The following is a 16,445-nucleotide window of genomic DNA, read 5'->3' on the forward strand; positions in this document are numbered from 1 at the left end:
CAGCCCGGGAGCCCACCCTTCCCGCCATCGGCAGCTCTCCTTGCTCCCCTTCCCCCGCACCATCATTCACCAGCCGCGATCCGCACAGGCAGCAGGAGGGCAGCCACTAGGGACTTACCCAGAGCATCAGGGGGCCCGCGGAGCAGCAGGTGCTCCTGGAAACAGGCAACAGGGGTAGCAGGTGGGGGGTCATCATGGTGTGTGCAGAGCTAGGGGTTCGGGGGAGCAGAGGCCCAGAACACAGGCAGGGCTGAGTCATGAGATCTGGACCCAAGGGCAGGAGGTCTCATAAGGCAGTCTGGACTCCATGGGGCCAGGCAGTGGTTCTTGGAGCCCACAGGCCTCTAAATCCCCAGGGCAGCATCTAAAAAACTGGGCTCCCACCCTCCCTCCTATGTTGCGGGGGGGAGGCCTGGAAAATAGATACTGTCCTCAAGCCGCCCAGGTGAGGCTGAGCAAGGCTTCCAGGGGCAGGGCCCCAGGACTATGGGGAGACTGGAGTGACACCAGGGCCTGGAGGAGGGTGACCTGGAGGCCAGGACACGGTGAGGCAGCTGTTTCGTTCTAAGCCTCAGAGTGGTCCCCTCTGGGTGACCGAGGGGACCTAGATAGGCAGCCCTGTCTGGGTTCCCACAGGCTGGTGACAATCCCAGCCCTACCATTCCCAGCCCTGAGCCCTGGGCCCAGGTCCCCTCAAACTGCCAAAGAGGGATAAATAAATAATAGTACCTACGTCCCCGGAAATTAGGGTAACTCTATGGGATAATGAAGGCAAAGTGCTTGGCCCAGCAACTAGCACATAATAAGCGCTCACTAAACAGCAGCGTGTTATGATGACTGGGATGTTGAGGAGGGGAGAACAGGCTGCAAAGTCATCTATCATGGGCCTCTGTCAACCAGAATCCGGGAGCCTGCCGCTGCCCCCACTGCTCAGACTCTGCTCCCTCTGGGACGCACTGGGAGGCCTGCCCAAAAGGGCAGCTGGAGGTCAGGCCCTGAGGCCCCAGTGTCAGCCAGCTCCAGCATCCAGGCCTGGCCCTAACCCTGGCCCACCCACACCCCCAGGCATTTCCATTTCAGTGGGAACCAAAGTCTGGAGCCAAAAAGCTCTAAATTCCTAAAATAACAAAGTAATTAGGTGTGTACATGATTCCTATTGTTCTAATTTTATTTTTAGAGAAAAGTTCAAAATAAGTGAGGAATTTTGATTTCCAGGGACCCTGTTAACTTCTGAAAATAAGTGAGAAATTTCCATTCCAACAGGGAAATTTCCATTTCAGGGACCCTGTTAACCTCCTGGATTATGGGCAAGGCCTTGGCCCCCTGCGGGTCCCTTCTAGGCCACAGGAGGGTGCTCCACTAGCCCTCCACCCGGCCTGCTTCCCGCTGGAGGGAGACTCTCAGCCCCTCCAGAAACCTCTTTCCCCTTCTGGGAGGTGGGGACAAGCAGGATCCCTGTGACCATCCCGCCATAGCCCTGAGGCTGCCCTCTGAAGGGTCCGTCTCCTCCATCGGGGGTGGAGAAAGAGGAGGAATGGACAGAAGAGCAGGGCTGCTCGCTCGGGCTGAGAATCATTCATCCACTCATTTGAGCTCCTGCAGGTCTGTGGAACTCAGTCCAGGGCAAGCATGTCAAACTCGCGGCCCACAATGAATATTTTTTGCAGCCCAGCCAATACAGCGGTATGTAAGAAATGTTTTAGCCCTAGCAGGTTTGGCTCAGTGGATAGAGCGTCAGCCTGCAGACTGAAAGGTCCCAGGTTCGGTTCCGGCCAAGGGCATGTACCTTGGTTGCGGGCGCATTCCCGGTGGGAGGAGGCTGATCAATGTTTCTCTCCCATCGATGTTTCTAGCTCTCTATCCCTCTCCCTTCCTCTCTGTGAAAAATCAATAAAATATATTTAAAACAAACAAAAGAAACGTTTTAATAAAAATTTCGTAACTTAATGATTACAGTATCCTGTTATACATAATTATTAATAACGAACTACGATGTCAGCTAATGACTGATTACTATAATCGTGTTGCATTCATTTCCCTTATGCACCTTACGCGCAGGCGCACCATTTGTCGCCACTAATACTAGCAGCAAATATTTTAGCAGCCGGTGGCCACGTCATTAGTCTTGTACTGACTTGTTTGGTGTGCACAACAGGAATATTTCGCTTTTGGAGAACAAGAAAAATAGGTTTATCTGTGTTGCGCTTATTAATTTGTGCAATTATTCAGTGTCTGGTAAGTTAATGTTCAAGAAAAAAACATTAATTTTTATTAAAATGTTCTATTATTTTATGTTAATGATGGCTCACTTATTTTAGCCCTTTGTATTCAGCCTGTCTCTATTGAAATAAACCTACGTTTCTATGAAAATTGAAGCTTTTGTTTTTTTTGCAGCCACATACATGTAAACCTTGTTTATTCGGCCCGTGTTAGCCTTTGAGTTTGACATGCTTGGTCTTGTGCAGCGGTTCTCAACCTGTGGGTCGCGACCCCTTTGGGGGTCAAACGACCCTTTCACAGGGGTCGCCTAAATACATCCTGCATATCAGATATTTACATTATGATTCATAACAGTAGCAACATTACAGTTATGAAGTAGCAACAAACATAATTTTATGGTTGGGGGTCACCACAACAAGAGGAGCTGTATTAAAGGGTCGCGGCATCAGGAAGGTTGGGAACCGCTGGACTCTAGCGGGAACCGTGTGATAACAAGCAGGTACGGATACAGGAGGTTGCTCTGTGGGCCCACAGCGATCAGGACTCACACAGCTTCCCTACACGAGTGATGCTCAAGCTCAGACGGGCAGGATGGGTCAGCGCTAACAAGACACTGTGCCTCAACTTTCCCATCTGCAAAGAGGACTATCATGGTGCCTTTGTCATGGGTTGCTGTAGAGATGCAATAAAGTTATTTATTAATATATTTTTAAAATATATTTTGATTTTTTACAGAGAGGAAGAGAGAGAGATAGAAACATTGATGAGAGAGAAACATCGATCAGCTGCCTCCTGCACACCTCCTACTGGGGATGTGCCCGCAACTAAGGTACATGCCCTTGACCGGAATCGAACCTGGGACGTTTCAGTCCGCAGGCCGACGCTCTACCCACTGAGCCAAACCAGTCAGGGCTTTATTAATATTTTTTAACATATATTTATTGATTTTAGAGAGGAAGGGAAAGGGAGAGAGATAGAAACATCAAGGATGAGAGAGAATCACTGATCGGCTATCTCCTGCATGCCCCCTACCAGGGATCCAGCCCACAACCTGGGCATGTGCCCTTGACCAGAATTGAACCTGGGACCCTTCAGTCCACAGGCTGATGCTCTATCCACTGAGCCAAACTGGCCAGGGCACTTATTAATATTTTTATGGCCCAGCTGGCGGGGCTCAGTGGTTGAGCACCAATTTATGAACCAGGAGGTTGAGGTTTGATTCCTGGTCGGGGCACATGCCCAGGTTACAGGCTCGATCCCCAGTATGGGGAAGGCAGGCAGCTCCCCAAAACAAGGAAGGGCTTAGCATAGAAGAAGCAACAGGAGAGCCTAGGCTGGGCTGCTTCAGCTCACTGGGAAGTCAGAGAAAAGGGGGCCCTGGAGACAGGGTTAGAGCTGCTGCTGCCCTTTGCTCCCCTAGTTGTGAGCTTGTGGGGTCCCGTAGAGTTTAGGAGATGCGTGTCTGTGGGGGAAGGAGGAAAAGAGAAAGGCATGAGTTTGCTCCCAGGAGGGAGGGAGAGCATGCCCTGGGTCTTCTGGGTCCTTTGCTTTGAGGTTTGTATCTCTTTTTTAAGAAAGAATAGTTTATTGATTTTGAGAGCGAGAGGGAGAGGGACAGAGAGAGAAACATCAATGTGAGAGTGCTGCCTCCTGCATGCCCCCTGCCAGAGATCAAGCCCGCAACCCGGGCAAGTGCCCTGACTGGATTCGAACCAGCCACCTCTTGGTGCACAGAAAATGCCCAACTAGCTGAGCCACACTGGCCAGGGCTTTTATCTCCCCCTTGCAGATGGGAACTCTAGGGGAGTTCTCAGCAGAATATTCTTCCGTTTTCCAGTTGTGACTTTCAAGATCGTGGTTTCTACTGATTGGTCAGTGCCAGGGCAGGGGGTCATTAGTCATTGCAGCTGGGCCTGGCATCACCCACCTGGCTTTGCGGCTTTTCTGGGCCTGGAGCGGAAATACAGCTGAGGCCTCGATGTTCTCTCTAGGGAGGCTACCGTCTGTATCTGGCTGTAAAGTGCTTGGCCAGGTGTCCCTCTATCTGTCTCCATTTCCCCATTATTCTACTTGCCAAGAACATTTCCCAGCTTCTTACTATCCTGCCTCAGATGGAAGAGACACTCAGGTAGAGGGAACAGCAAAAGCGAAGGAAAAGAAGTTGAGTCTTGGGACCTCTCTGGACCACATGTCAGAGCTCTGTTAAGCTAAAGCTTGGGGCCCAGCAAGGCCATTCTGTGCAAGCCCCAAGGCCAGGCCAAGCTCAAGGGGAGTTCCTGGCAGAAGGGGCTAATGCAGGAGTGAGGCGGGGTTAGAGGTGTGGAGCCCCGGGAAAGGAAGACACCAGCCCTCCATTCCCTCCGCTCTCAGCCCCCCTTTGGGTACTTATTCGGGGCGGTCCCTGGCCCCACCCTCCGCCTGCCTAATGCCAACCCCTGAACGCCCTTCTCCAGTACAGCATGGCTGGCAGCTCCCCAAATCCATCTGACCGACGGTGCCTGAGGCCTCTCCTTCTTGTTCACCCATCATTTATTAAGCACCTACTAAATGCCGGCTGCTGAAGCTAGCCTGTACCTGATGCCATTAAGAGATCGTTAAGCTGTTGGCAGCTTGAAACGGACTCTGCCGGGAGGATTTACACCACAGAGATGGGCCAACACTGCTCATCAGAGAGCCAGCTGCCAGCGTACCACTGCCCCTGCCCAAGCCACGGACCCAGAAAGGCAGGCCCCTGCCTATGGGGACTCACAGACAGAAGGAGGAGACAACAGGGATGTAGACTACACATGCACTGGGGCAGGCTGGGCAGTCTCAGGGGGGAGGGGTGGGAGTAGATTCATTCTAGAAGGAGTAGTGAACACCCACCAGAAACTGAACCGAGCTGTTCAAGTAGCAATAGTGTGTGCCGTCCCCATTGTACAGACAAGGAAACGACAGGAAGAGGCGGGGTTACTTGTCACCGTCACCACAATGAGTGGGAGGGCTAGGACTGAAGCGGGGCCCCTGGGTCTGGGAGCCATCTCCATCCTCCGCGCCTGACCGCCCCTGGCGCAACGACTGCGACTCTCCCTCTGCCCCTCAGCAGACAGCACGGGGCTGGGCACACTGTGGGCGCCCAGTGGTATCTGCTGCCCAACTGGATTCTAACAGCCTGAGGGCACAGCCTGCATCCTCTCCACCTGGCCGCCTGGCACAGTGCCCCTCACAGGAGGACATCGTGTTTGTTGACCCGAATGTCTGAAGAAACTTCTGGAAAGGAGCCCTGGTCCCCACGTGGTGGACTAGAGCTGGCTGGGAGGGGGTGCGCCAAGCAGAAAGGGGAACAAAGAGGCTTTGGCCTTGGAGAGCACAGCAGGGTCCCTTGAATGCCATGGCTGGGGGCCAGAAGGTGGTGGCGGTCTGTGAGGACTCCCCTGCCCCCAGCCGCTCCTCACTGCTCTCTCCTCTCCTCCCAGAAGGAGGACGTGCACTCAGCGCCCCCAGCCTCTGGCTCCCTCTGTCACATCCAGCCCCACATGATCCTCACCACCACCCGGTGACGTGAGCCTGGCCTGCCAGCTGGCATCGATGTCCTCGTTTTACAGGTAAAAATACCATCGCAGCAGCCGGTCATTTCCCGAGCTGCTTCTCAGGTGCCAGGCGCATCGTCGCGTGGAAGGCTCTCCGCGTGTGACAGACGTGGACAATGAGACTCAGAAAGCTGGTCCCACAACCACAGAGCAGGGATCCCCAGGGAAGGTGGGGCAGCCCTGGCCGCAGCAGGGCAGACCCTCAGAAGGGGGCGCGGAGCCAGCCAGCATCGCCCTCGGCCATCGGGACAGAGTTCCAGCGCCAGGTGTGAGAGTGACCCAGCCATCTCTTCTGTCCAAGAAAGGAGCTCGCCGCCATCGGAGGTTCTGCGATCTTGGTATGACCTTCAGGCTCTCAGGGGGGGTTGCCATCTTAGGTCCTGCCTGACCTTCCCCTTCCTCTGAACTAGCCAATCGCGCAATAATGGGAATCCGAGCTCTGAACCCTGACTAATCAGGTGAGAGTTCAGAGTGAGGGGCGGGGCAGGGCAGACCCCGGGTGAGGAAATAAAACCCCAGCGAGCGGACTTCCCGTTGGGTGTGCTTCTGCCCATGGGTTCCAGCTGGCGGGAGCACCCTTCCCCAGAAGTCACTCTGCCTTGGCCACCCAGTCTCGAGTGTTTGTCTCATTCCTGCCTCGCTGAGAGCACTCCTAACAGGTGCGGCCCGGGCTCCTCCCCACCTGGCCCTCCTCCCCGGCCTCGGCTCCTTCTGGCCACTTGCAGAGCTTGACCACCCCCACCTCCATCTCTCCACACACACCAGCCACTCACATCTCTAAGCCTTTGCTCATGCCATTCCCTCAGCCGGAATGCCCTTCCCACGTTCTCCATCCAGTGATCGAACTCCTCCAGCTTCCTGTTATCATCTCTTCCAGCAAGTTCGCTCTCCCCCTTGTGCTGGCAGCCCCTCTTTCCAACTTTCCCAGGACCCTGCGCTCTGTCCCCAGCACTGGGAAGCATTGATGACTCCACAGAATTGCCAGCTGGGGGTGGGGGAGGAGTCGTCTCGCTCTTCCCTCCATCCTCAGCTTGGCCCCATGCCCGGATCTTTAGTAACTGCCCCTGGAGGTGACACACCAGAGCCCATAACTCCCCCATCCAGGCAGATCCCGACTGGCGTCCCAGGAGTGAAAGAGAGCGCTATGGGGATGTGGACAGCGCCAGTTCTGGGGGACCATGGAGGGGTCTCCCTGGGGTAGTGTTCCTGCCCACACCCCTTCGGGCATCTTCCAGAGCTAGGAGAGTCGCCCGACCTCGGGCCACCAAAGCCGGCTGAGACCCGCCTCGGCTTCTCCTGGCACCCCAGCTCAGGCACTCCCCACACCCCCACTCGCCCAGACTCGCTCCCCTCCCCACCCCAGGTTCCAGAACTCACTGTGTGCCGATATTTAGAGCGCCCTCCCCCGGCCAGGTTCCCTTCCCAGCCCCGGGCAGTGCAGTGCAACATGCGGGAGCCCACCCCCAGCGGCTGGGGTTCTCTTCCCATTCCCCTCTCCTAGGTCCCCACAATCCCGCCCCCGCCCAGCACCCCGACTGCGCCTGGGCCTCCACCTCCGCTGCCGCAGACCCAGGTTGGGGGGAGGGGGGCGGGGAAGGCGGGCGCTAAGGCCTCTCACTCCCCGCCCCGCGCCTCGCCGGAGGTTTGTGGGGGTCGCAGGGCACAAAGCACAGCTCCAGCCCGGTGCCCCGGGGACGCCCCGCGCCGGGGGCGGGGAAGGAGGGGTCGGAGGGATCAGGCTCTGCCCTCGGGGGCTCGGGAAAGCTCCGCTGAGCAGCCGGCTGGGAGCGGGGGCGCCAGAACCCCCGCATCCCGCCCCATCTCGCCCCCCCCCCGGCCCCAGTCCCCCAGCCTGAGGTTCCCGCCCGGCCCCAGAGGTCACGCTCGGGAAGGGGGCGGTGGAAGCCGCGACAGGGGTGGGGGATCGCGAGCGCAGAGGCGGCGGCGCGGAGATGGAGGCGGAGGGCCGGGGTGCGGGATGGAGGGGCTGCGGCGCGGGGCCCCAGGACGCTAGGGTCAACTCACCCATCGCCTGCCGGGTCTCAGCAGCGGTGGCAGCAGCGGCGGCGGCGGCTCCGCGGCCCCCGGGGCCCCCGGCGGGGAGATGCTGGCATCCGCCGCAGCCTCTCGCCCCATCCCGGGTTCCGGCGGCGGTGGCTGCGGCGGGCGCCCGGCATCGCAGGCGGCGCGGCCCCGGCCCGGCCCTGATCCCCGCCCCCTGCCCCCACCTCCACCCCGTCTCGCGGGCCCGGCGCGGCCGCCGAGCTGCACCCCGGGGGCGCGGCGGGGACCCGGCGAGCGGAAGGCGCGGGGAGGGCCCCGCGGGAGGCGCGCTGGGGGTGCGGAGGCGAGGCCGAGCACGGCGCACAGAGGTGCCCGCTCCCGCCGGCTCGGGCGGCTCGGCCCCCGCCCCGCCCCCACTCAGCCCCCTCCCCGCCGCCGCCTGTCGGGCTGCGAGCCGCGCCGGGCTGGGGGCGTCTCGGGCCCGAAGTCTGGGGCCGCCGCCGCTCCGCGCCTCCCGCGTGTGCGGTTCAATGTGTGAGTGCGAGCGCGCCCCTGCCTGTGGCCGTGCGTGCGCCGGCCCCCCGCCCGGTGCGTCCTGTGGGGCGGGCGGTGTGTGCGATGGAGGCGGGGCGGGTCAGAGTGTGCGCGTCTGGCGTGTGCACGGGTCTGTGAGCCGGTCTGTCTGCGTGGATGCGAGCGTCTGTGGGGTGCAGTGTGCTTGGGTCTGTGTGACCTGCAGTGTCCCCGGCTGCTCCTGCGTGCATGGCTGTGCACACCGGCTGTAGGCGGACCTTGATTGTGTGCACACATGTGTGACCGTGTGCAGAGGCCTCCGGTGTGGTATTGTGTGCGCGCCTGGCCCTGGCGGCTGTGACGGGGTGTACGCGCAGCTGTGACGTCGTGCAGAGGCCTGGACTTGCTGTGCTGCGTGCCTAGCGCCGGGCCTGCTATCCTGTCTGCACCGGTCTGTGTGCCCTTGGGGGTGACTGCCGCACACCGCCTGCGGCCTGGGCCTGGCTGTCACCTTCCGACCCCTCCACCCGTGCAGGCGCCCACAGGCCCCGTGTGCTAGCTCTCCCAGGCCCCGCCGGCCGCCCGGGCGCAGATCTTCCCACCCCGCCCCCTCGGCCGTGAGTGGGCAGCCCGCCTGCCCCCGCTCACCTCTTGAGCCTCCTCTAGTCCTCTGGGCCACAGGCTGCTCTCCCAGCTCCCATGATGCTCCTGCTGGGGGCGCCAAGGCCGCCTCCTCCCGCTTCCTGCCCTTCCTGCGGTTCCTTGCGTTCTGAAGGCTCTGTCCAGCGGTGACTTCCGCCCAAATGTGCAAGGCACTCTGGGTACGCACCCAGCACCGCCGCCCAAATGTGCAAGGCACTCTGGGTACGCACCCAGCACCGCCGCCCAAATGTGCTAGGCACTCTGGGTACGCACCCAGCACCGCCGCCCAAATGTGCAAGGCACTCTGGGTACACACCCAGCACCAACGCCCAAATGCGCAAGGCACTCTGGGTACGTACCGAGCACCGCCGCCCAAATGCGCAAGGCACTCTGGGTACGCACCGAGCACCGCCGCCCAAATGTGCAAGGCACTCTGGGTACGCACCGAGCACCGCCGCCCAAATGTGCAAGGCACTCTGGGTACGCACCCAGCACCGCCGCCCAAATGTGCAAGGCACTCTGGGTACGCACCCAGCACCACCGCAGGCTGTGGGCGAAGGTGCATGGGGCAGGGCAGGGAGTCCTCAAGGGCAGTCTGGGCCTTGGCCGGGACTGGTCTCCCGGCTCCAGGCGCCCATTGCCTACCTGCGTCCACCCTAACCGAGCAGCCACAGTGGCCCTTCTGCAACATGCATGGGAACAGGGCATCCTCCCTGAACCCTGGATGGTTCCACTTCCTTAAGCTCTGCACCTCCAGAGGGGGGCCCTGGCGACCTGGCCCTACCCTGCTCCAGCCTCACTGCTCTCCTGTCCCGAGGCTCCCTCTACGCCAAGGGTGGGCAAACTATGGTCTGTAAGGACCAGACTGAATATTTTAGGCTTTGGCGCCCATAGGGTCTGTCTCAATGACTAAACTCTGCCGCCGTAGTATGAAATCAAGACAATGTGTAAAGGGAATGATCATGGCTGTGTTCCAATAAAACTTTATTTATGAACACTAAAATGTGAATTCCATTTAATTTTCACACGTCACAAAACATTATTCTTTTGCTTTTCCCCAACCGTTTGAAAATGTAAAAACCATTCCCAGCTGGCACGGCTCTGAGCACACCCCTGTACTCTTTGTACCATCCCCACGACTCACCTACCTCAGATACTCAGACACTCCCCAAATCCCATCCATTCCCCCCCCCCTGCCCCCCACCTACTCCTCCAGCCTACTCTCTGTCCTCCTCCTTCTGTCTCCCACGGAACCCTCACTACGTTCATGCACGCTCTCCTCCAATTCTGCCCCTGACTCCCCAAGGACAATCTGTTGTCCCTCCCCAGCCTCCTGCAGCCCGGGCAGCCCCGGGACTAGGAGAGAAGAGCCGTGTCAGGTCTAGCTCCCCCAGTTTAGAATGAGCCCCCCCCAAAATGTGCCACTGTGGCATGTGGATGATTTTGAGCAATCAAGACCCAGCAGACTCAAGAAAAACGTTTACCTCTTCCTTAATTACCTAAAAATATACAGATGGGGGCCTGGCCTAGAAAGAGAGATGACTTTTTATTTGAATGAGCTTTCTGTAGGATAGGACAAATATCTAAAGACCAAACATCTGCTCTTCTCACCCTGTGAACTGCCCTTTTCCTTGGGTTTCATATTCTTAGGGGGCCCCAGTATGTACATAATTAAGTTTGTTTTTCTCCCGTGGATCTTTCCTATGTTAATTTGACCAGCAAGAGAACCTGAAAGAGTAGAATGAAATGTTTTCCTCCCCTCCGCCCCCAAGCACTAAGCTAGGTTTAAATTATCATTTCCCTTAATTGTCACAGCTCCCGGCAAAGTAGAGAGGCAAAGTGACATGCCCAAAGTAACAGGACTGGGGAGTCCTGGGTTCGTGGGGCTTTCTCTTCTTCACTCTCTTTGCCAGGGTGCCAGGGTGGTCTGTGCCCTCTGTCTGTCACGCTGTGGGTGCTCTTGCTGCCCCATGACGAGCTCTGCTCCCCCCAAAACTAGGAGCCCTACAGGTCTGGATCAAGGCCCGAACCACAAATATGCCTTTTTGACCTTTGAAAATAGCTCATTGGTTTGGGAGAAAAGATAATAGCCACGCAGTACACATTTGAAAATCATCGAAGGATGTCCAGTAAGATCAGAAAGTAAGCATCCAGCCCCCGCCCTGGTTTTTTGTCCTTTGAAAGTACGCCTTTTTGTCCTCTGAAAATAGTTAATTGATTTGGGTGAGTAGTTAATAGCCGTACATAATGGAAATGTGAAAATCATTGAAGGGTGTCCAGTAAGACCAGAAAGTAAGAAAGTAAGCGAGTCGTCCCCCACCTTGGCTTTTTGTCCTTTGAAAATATGCCTTTTTGTCTTTTGAAAATAGCTCATTGATTTGGGTGAATAGTTTCCATAGTGTAAATGGAAAATTATTGAAGGGTGTCCAGTAACACCAGAGTGTCAGAATGTAGACTTCCCGGCCATGGCCACCCAGATTCCCTCTAAGTGAGGATTTTACCCTCGTGACATTTTTGGATGCAGCCTGTTTGATGTGAAGCCATTTTGTTGTGACCTAGAAACCAATCCATTACACTGAGAGCTGACTTCCTTGTGGTTTTTTTCAACTAATGCACACAACAGACATGCTCACCTGTCCGTAACCCCCGGGCCCTGCCCATGGGGCAGAGTGAGAGGTAAGGACTTGTACGGTGGTAACTGGTTTCGGTCTAGAGCAGTGGTAAGCAAACTCATTCGTCAACAGAGCCAAACATCAACAGCACTTCTTCAAAATAGACTCGCCCGGGCCGAAAACCGACTTCTGCGCATGGGCCACGAAGTTTCAGTCGCACTGTATGCGCGCCCGCACGTGGTATTTTGTGGAAGAGCCACACTCAAGGGGCCAAAGAGCCACATGTGGCTCGAGAGCCGCAGTTTGCCGACCACGGGGCTAGGGTTTTGTACAAGTTGCTTAACGCTCAGTTTCCTTGTCTGTGAAATGGGAATAGGGGGGGTTCCCTCATCAGGCTGCTAGGAGGGTGAAGTGGGTCCATATACAGGCGGTGCCCTCCCTGGGGCCTGTCCTCCAGTCTGTCTTAGCTGGCACCCTGACTGCAGGGCCACTGTCTCTTGAGTCCAGAGTACAGGACACACTCCATAAATATTTGGTGAAAAAATGAGTAAATTAGTGCCACCCACGTGCATGCTACCTGTCATTAGCAAAACATTTTGATCTGTCGAAAAATGGCCACTTTGGGAAAGCTGTGTCCCCAAAGCCCTGCTTCAGTGGGCTCTACCCTGCATCCCTCACCAGGCACCCCCTCACAGGTGAGTGGAATTAGGCCCATGCAGGGGGGGGACCCAAAGGCAGCCTCCCCTCCCCCACCCTGGGGCTGTTGTGTGGAGGAGCAGGAGCGGAGGGGCCCTGCCCTGCCCAGCACTGGCTGCCCTGCCGGGTCAGGAAGTTGCTGTGGACCCGCTCCTGGGGCCCCATCCTCCCCCTCCTCTGGCCTTTGTTTTGACCTTTCCAGATTCCCAAGCTTCTTGGGAGGCCTCAGGACAGCCAGCCCGTGGTGGGGGCCCTACGCAGTCAGCCTGTCTGCCCAGGGCGCTCTCGCAGTGTCTGGGGAGCTGTGTGTGACAAATGCTTGCCCTCCCAGCCCCACAGAGAGGACAAGTGACGTGCTCAGTCACACACAGGCCGCCCCTGGCGGAGCCCGGCACACCAGGCCGCCTTCCCCGCTCCCGCCCAGGCCCTGCAGCCCCTGGACCCCGCACAGGCTCCCTCTCAGCCGCTTCTCCCCGCGCCCCCAGCCCCAGCATTTCTACAGGTCAGGCACACAGAGGCATTGACAGGTGGAGAAGCTAAAATTATTGTGACTAAGATCTGGGTTCGAGGCCCTGGCCGGGCAGCTGGGTTGGTTAGAGCATTGTTCTGATATATCAAAGTTGCCCGTTCCATCTCTGGTCAGGGCACATACAAGAAACAACCGAGGAGTACGTAAATACAATGTATTCGTTTCTCTCTCTCTCTCTCTCAAACTCAGCAATAATTTTTTAAAAAGACCTAGGTTCGAATTCAGCTCCACTGCATGCTCCAGTCATTTCTGGGCCCTAAGCTTCTGTGTTTTCATCTGGAAATTGGGGATGATCACTGCCCTGACATGACAGGGCCCTCAGTGGAATCGGGCCTCGCCATCCTCTCCCTCCCTTCCCATCCTATTCCATCCCTTAAAGGGGGTGGGGAAGGGCTGGGCTCAGTAGGTGGTCCTCCCTCCCACCCCTTCGCTGGGGCCTGGCTGCCTGGCAAGGAGGCTGCTGGAGCCTGGAGCTGAGAGGAGATACAAGATTAACCGGCCCACGGGGGTGTCACCTTGCAGTCTGCTGTCCCCTTTCACCTGGACCCGTTTGGCTCTGGGAACAATTGCTAGGTCTCTTATCTCTTTCAGGAACTGCTGCCTGGCCCGCAAGGGAATACATTCACATTCCACGCTCCCTGAGTCATTTCATGCTGGCTGGCCAGGCCCTGGTCTCCAGGTGAGAAGTCCCCAGACCTGTGCTGCGGGCAGGGCAGGGCGAGCTGGCGCAAGGCTTTGGCTCCTCGCCTGCAGAACGGGCATGACAGCTGGCATAGTGGCATTCAATTAATGTCGGTCTCCTTCCTTCCTCAGCACCTGGGTGAAGCCACTAGACTTGGCATCCTCTCCTACCCTCCCCCTCATTCATTCATTCATTCATTCATTCATTCATTCATTCATTGCTGACCCCCTCCCTAAAGCACACAGCATGCAGCCCTCTGAAATGCTTGCAGTTTCTTCAACTTTTCTCATCTCTGCCCCCCCGGCATGTATTAGTCCTTCTGTTCAGAGAGCCTTCTGGAAAAACTCCTACTCATCCTTCAAGACCCAACCCAAGTGTTCCCTCCCGGTGGAAGCTGCTCGGACTTCCGTTCCCAGAGGCCTGGCTCATGCCCCATTTGGAGAGTTCCCACCTCAAGGCCTCTTTGCTGCTTCTGGGCTCTGCCTGCCAAGCCTTCCCCAGCCCACCTCTAAGTATCCATCCCACCCTCTCAGCCTCAGGGCGTGGCTCCAAAGCCGCATCTCACTTCCTCTTCCTGAACTTCACCTTCATGAACCACCGCAGGTGTCTGGACCCTCTTAGGGCCCTGAGCACTTCCTGTCTGGTAGCCCAGCCCCCCTGTGACTCTGTGGGCACAAGGATGAGAGGGGTTTCCCCTGGTGCCAGCTCCGTGTTGAGGGGTGAGGCCCTAAGGCAGGGGTTTCCTGACCTCCAGGTTGGGGGTTTGAGCCAAGTCCTGCTGGTTGACCCTCTGTCTGGGTGACCTTGGACAAGTCCCTGTCAGCAAGCCTGAAAGCAGGGGGATGACTCCACGGGGTTCATCACCTCGGGGGAGCAAGGTGTGTTTGTGAGCCCGTGGATGTGCACGCCCATGCGTAAACATGGGTGTAAGTATACTCATGTGAATGCGTGTGCATGCGCGTGTAACCGAGTGTGTGTGCGCCTGTCTGCGTGTGTGGATGTGTGCACACACGTGTGTGCGTTTTCCTGGGAGAGGGTCCGTGGCCATTTTTGGATTCTCAATGTGTTCAGGGCCCAGGTGAGGGGCTCCTGGCTCTCCCCCTTCCAGAGGCCCCTCCCCCACTCCTCCTTGCTCCCCCACAGCAGGGAATCCTGGGGCTCCAGCATGGCACGCTCACCCCTCTATGGCTCTCTCCTGAGTTCCTGCCACAGCTTCTGCTCCTGCCCCACCGAGCAGCCGGGTGATCCTGGAATGCTGTCACCTCCCTCCTCTGCTCCAACCTGCTGTGGCTTCATTCTTACCCACAGTAGGGCCAGGCCCTTCAGGGGCCACAGGACCCTCCCAGCCTGGCCTGGTGCCTCCCCGGGCCCTCCCTCCACACTCCCTGCTCATCCACCTCCTTTGCACTGGCTGTTCCCTGTCTTAGCACAAATGCCTCACCTCCCCAACCACCCGCGCTGGTCCCTCCGCTTCCCCTCCTTTCTTCCTAGCACTCTTCACCTTCTAGTACGAGGTAATGCCATGTTGCTTGTTCTTTTGCTGTCTCCCCCGGAGAACAAAGCCACTAGCAGGGCAGGGTCTCCGTCCCGACTCTGCTGTGGGCTCCCCAGCCCCTTCACAGCCTGGCGCATACTAGTAGCTGCTCAGTAAATGCTGTTCCCTAGAAAGGGAGCCTGGAGACCCCCTGTGGCCTCTGTGAGTGTGTTTGGGGGACACCCCTCATCTGTGAGTTCTTCTGTGGGGGCTGGCAGGAGCCTAGAGAGGAAAGTACCAGCCTTCCCGGCAGGGGAGCCCTCCCTTTAGGGCCAGGGCTGCTGTGGTTGCAGATGGACGTGAGCCAGGATGCAAATGGCCTTTTATACCAGGAGCCGCGCACTTGGCTGGGCCCTGGCAACCGCCCCTAGAAACTCGGAGCCTGCTGTCTCCGCCCTCTGCCTTCCCCAGGCGGCCCCACAGCCTCACACGCCCAAGCCCAGGTGGGGAAACTGAGGCACAGCATGAAGAGACTGGCCCACACGGAGGGACCCCACCAGTTCCAAGGATGCCACAGGTGCTGAGAGTGAGGCTGAGTCACCAGGTGGAGGCTAAGCAAGTGACCCCCGCTGCCGCCCAGGCCAGCCCAGGGCCCTGGCCTGCAGGAGTGAGTGAGGCCGGGGGCTGGGTCCCCTAGGGCAGTGGTTCTCCACCTTCCTAACGCCGCGACCCTTTGATACAGTTCCTCATGTTGTGGTGACCCCCAATTTCATTGTTACAAATTGAACATAATTAAAGCACAGTGATGAATCACAAAAACAATATTTAATTATATATGTGTTTTCCAATGGTCTTAGGCGACCCCTTGAAAGGGTTGGTCGACCCTCAAAGGGGTCGCGACCCACAGGTTGAGAACCGCTGCCCTAGGGCAGTGGTCAGCAAACTGCGGCTCGGCAAACCACGGCTCGCGAGCCACATGCGGCTCTTTGCCCCTTGAGTGTGGCTCTTCCACAAAATACCAAGTTCTGCACATGGGCCACGAAGTTTCAATCGCACTGTACATGCGCGCCCGCCCGTGGTATTTTGTGGAAGAGCCACACTCAAGGGGCCAAAGAGCCGCATGTGGCTCACGAGCCGCGGTTTGCCGACCACGGCCCTAGGGGAACAGGCTGGACCACACCAGGAGTCAAACCAGCAGAGAATAACAAACGCCCAGACGTGAGTGTACGTGCCCGGTGCGCCTGTGGAGCGAGCCCCCTACCTGCCGGCAGGTGCACCCACTGGGAGACTCCTCACCTAGGGTCGTGTCGTGCACACGCACTCGCAAACACACGCATAGACTCCAAGCCTTGTACACACGGACGCACAGACACACCCACGTGCACACACACAGGGCACACCTCCCTGCACCCACAGAGCCTGGCTGGGCACTCCCCACAGTCCTGCCGCCAGGATGGAGTCCGTGTGCGCATGGTAAGAGCTTAGACACAGTGAGGGCGTCATT

General features: G+C 57.8%; 1 protein-coding gene across 1 annotated transcript in view; it reads right to left on the reverse strand.

Annotated features, from left to right (window-relative positions):
• The window catches only part of MGAT3 (beta-1,4-mannosyl-glycoprotein 4-beta-N-acetylglucosaminyltransferase), a 33,657-nt gene extending 25,291 nt beyond the window's left edge, over positions 1-8,366 (reverse strand). The window contains exon 1 of the mRNA XM_059681485.1: positions 7,815-8,366. The gene's annotated coding sequence lies outside the window, so the exon portion shown is untranslated. The remainder of the gene's footprint in view (positions 1-7,814) is intronic.
• Between the last annotated feature and the right edge of the window lie 8,079 nt (positions 8,367-16,445).

The sequence above is a fragment of the Myotis daubentonii genome, chromosome 2 (assembly GCF_963259705.1).
Source record: "Myotis daubentonii chromosome 2, mMyoDau2.1, whole genome shotgun sequence".
Classification (NCBI taxonomy): Eukaryota; Metazoa; Chordata; class Mammalia; order Chiroptera; family Vespertilionidae; genus Myotis; species Myotis daubentonii.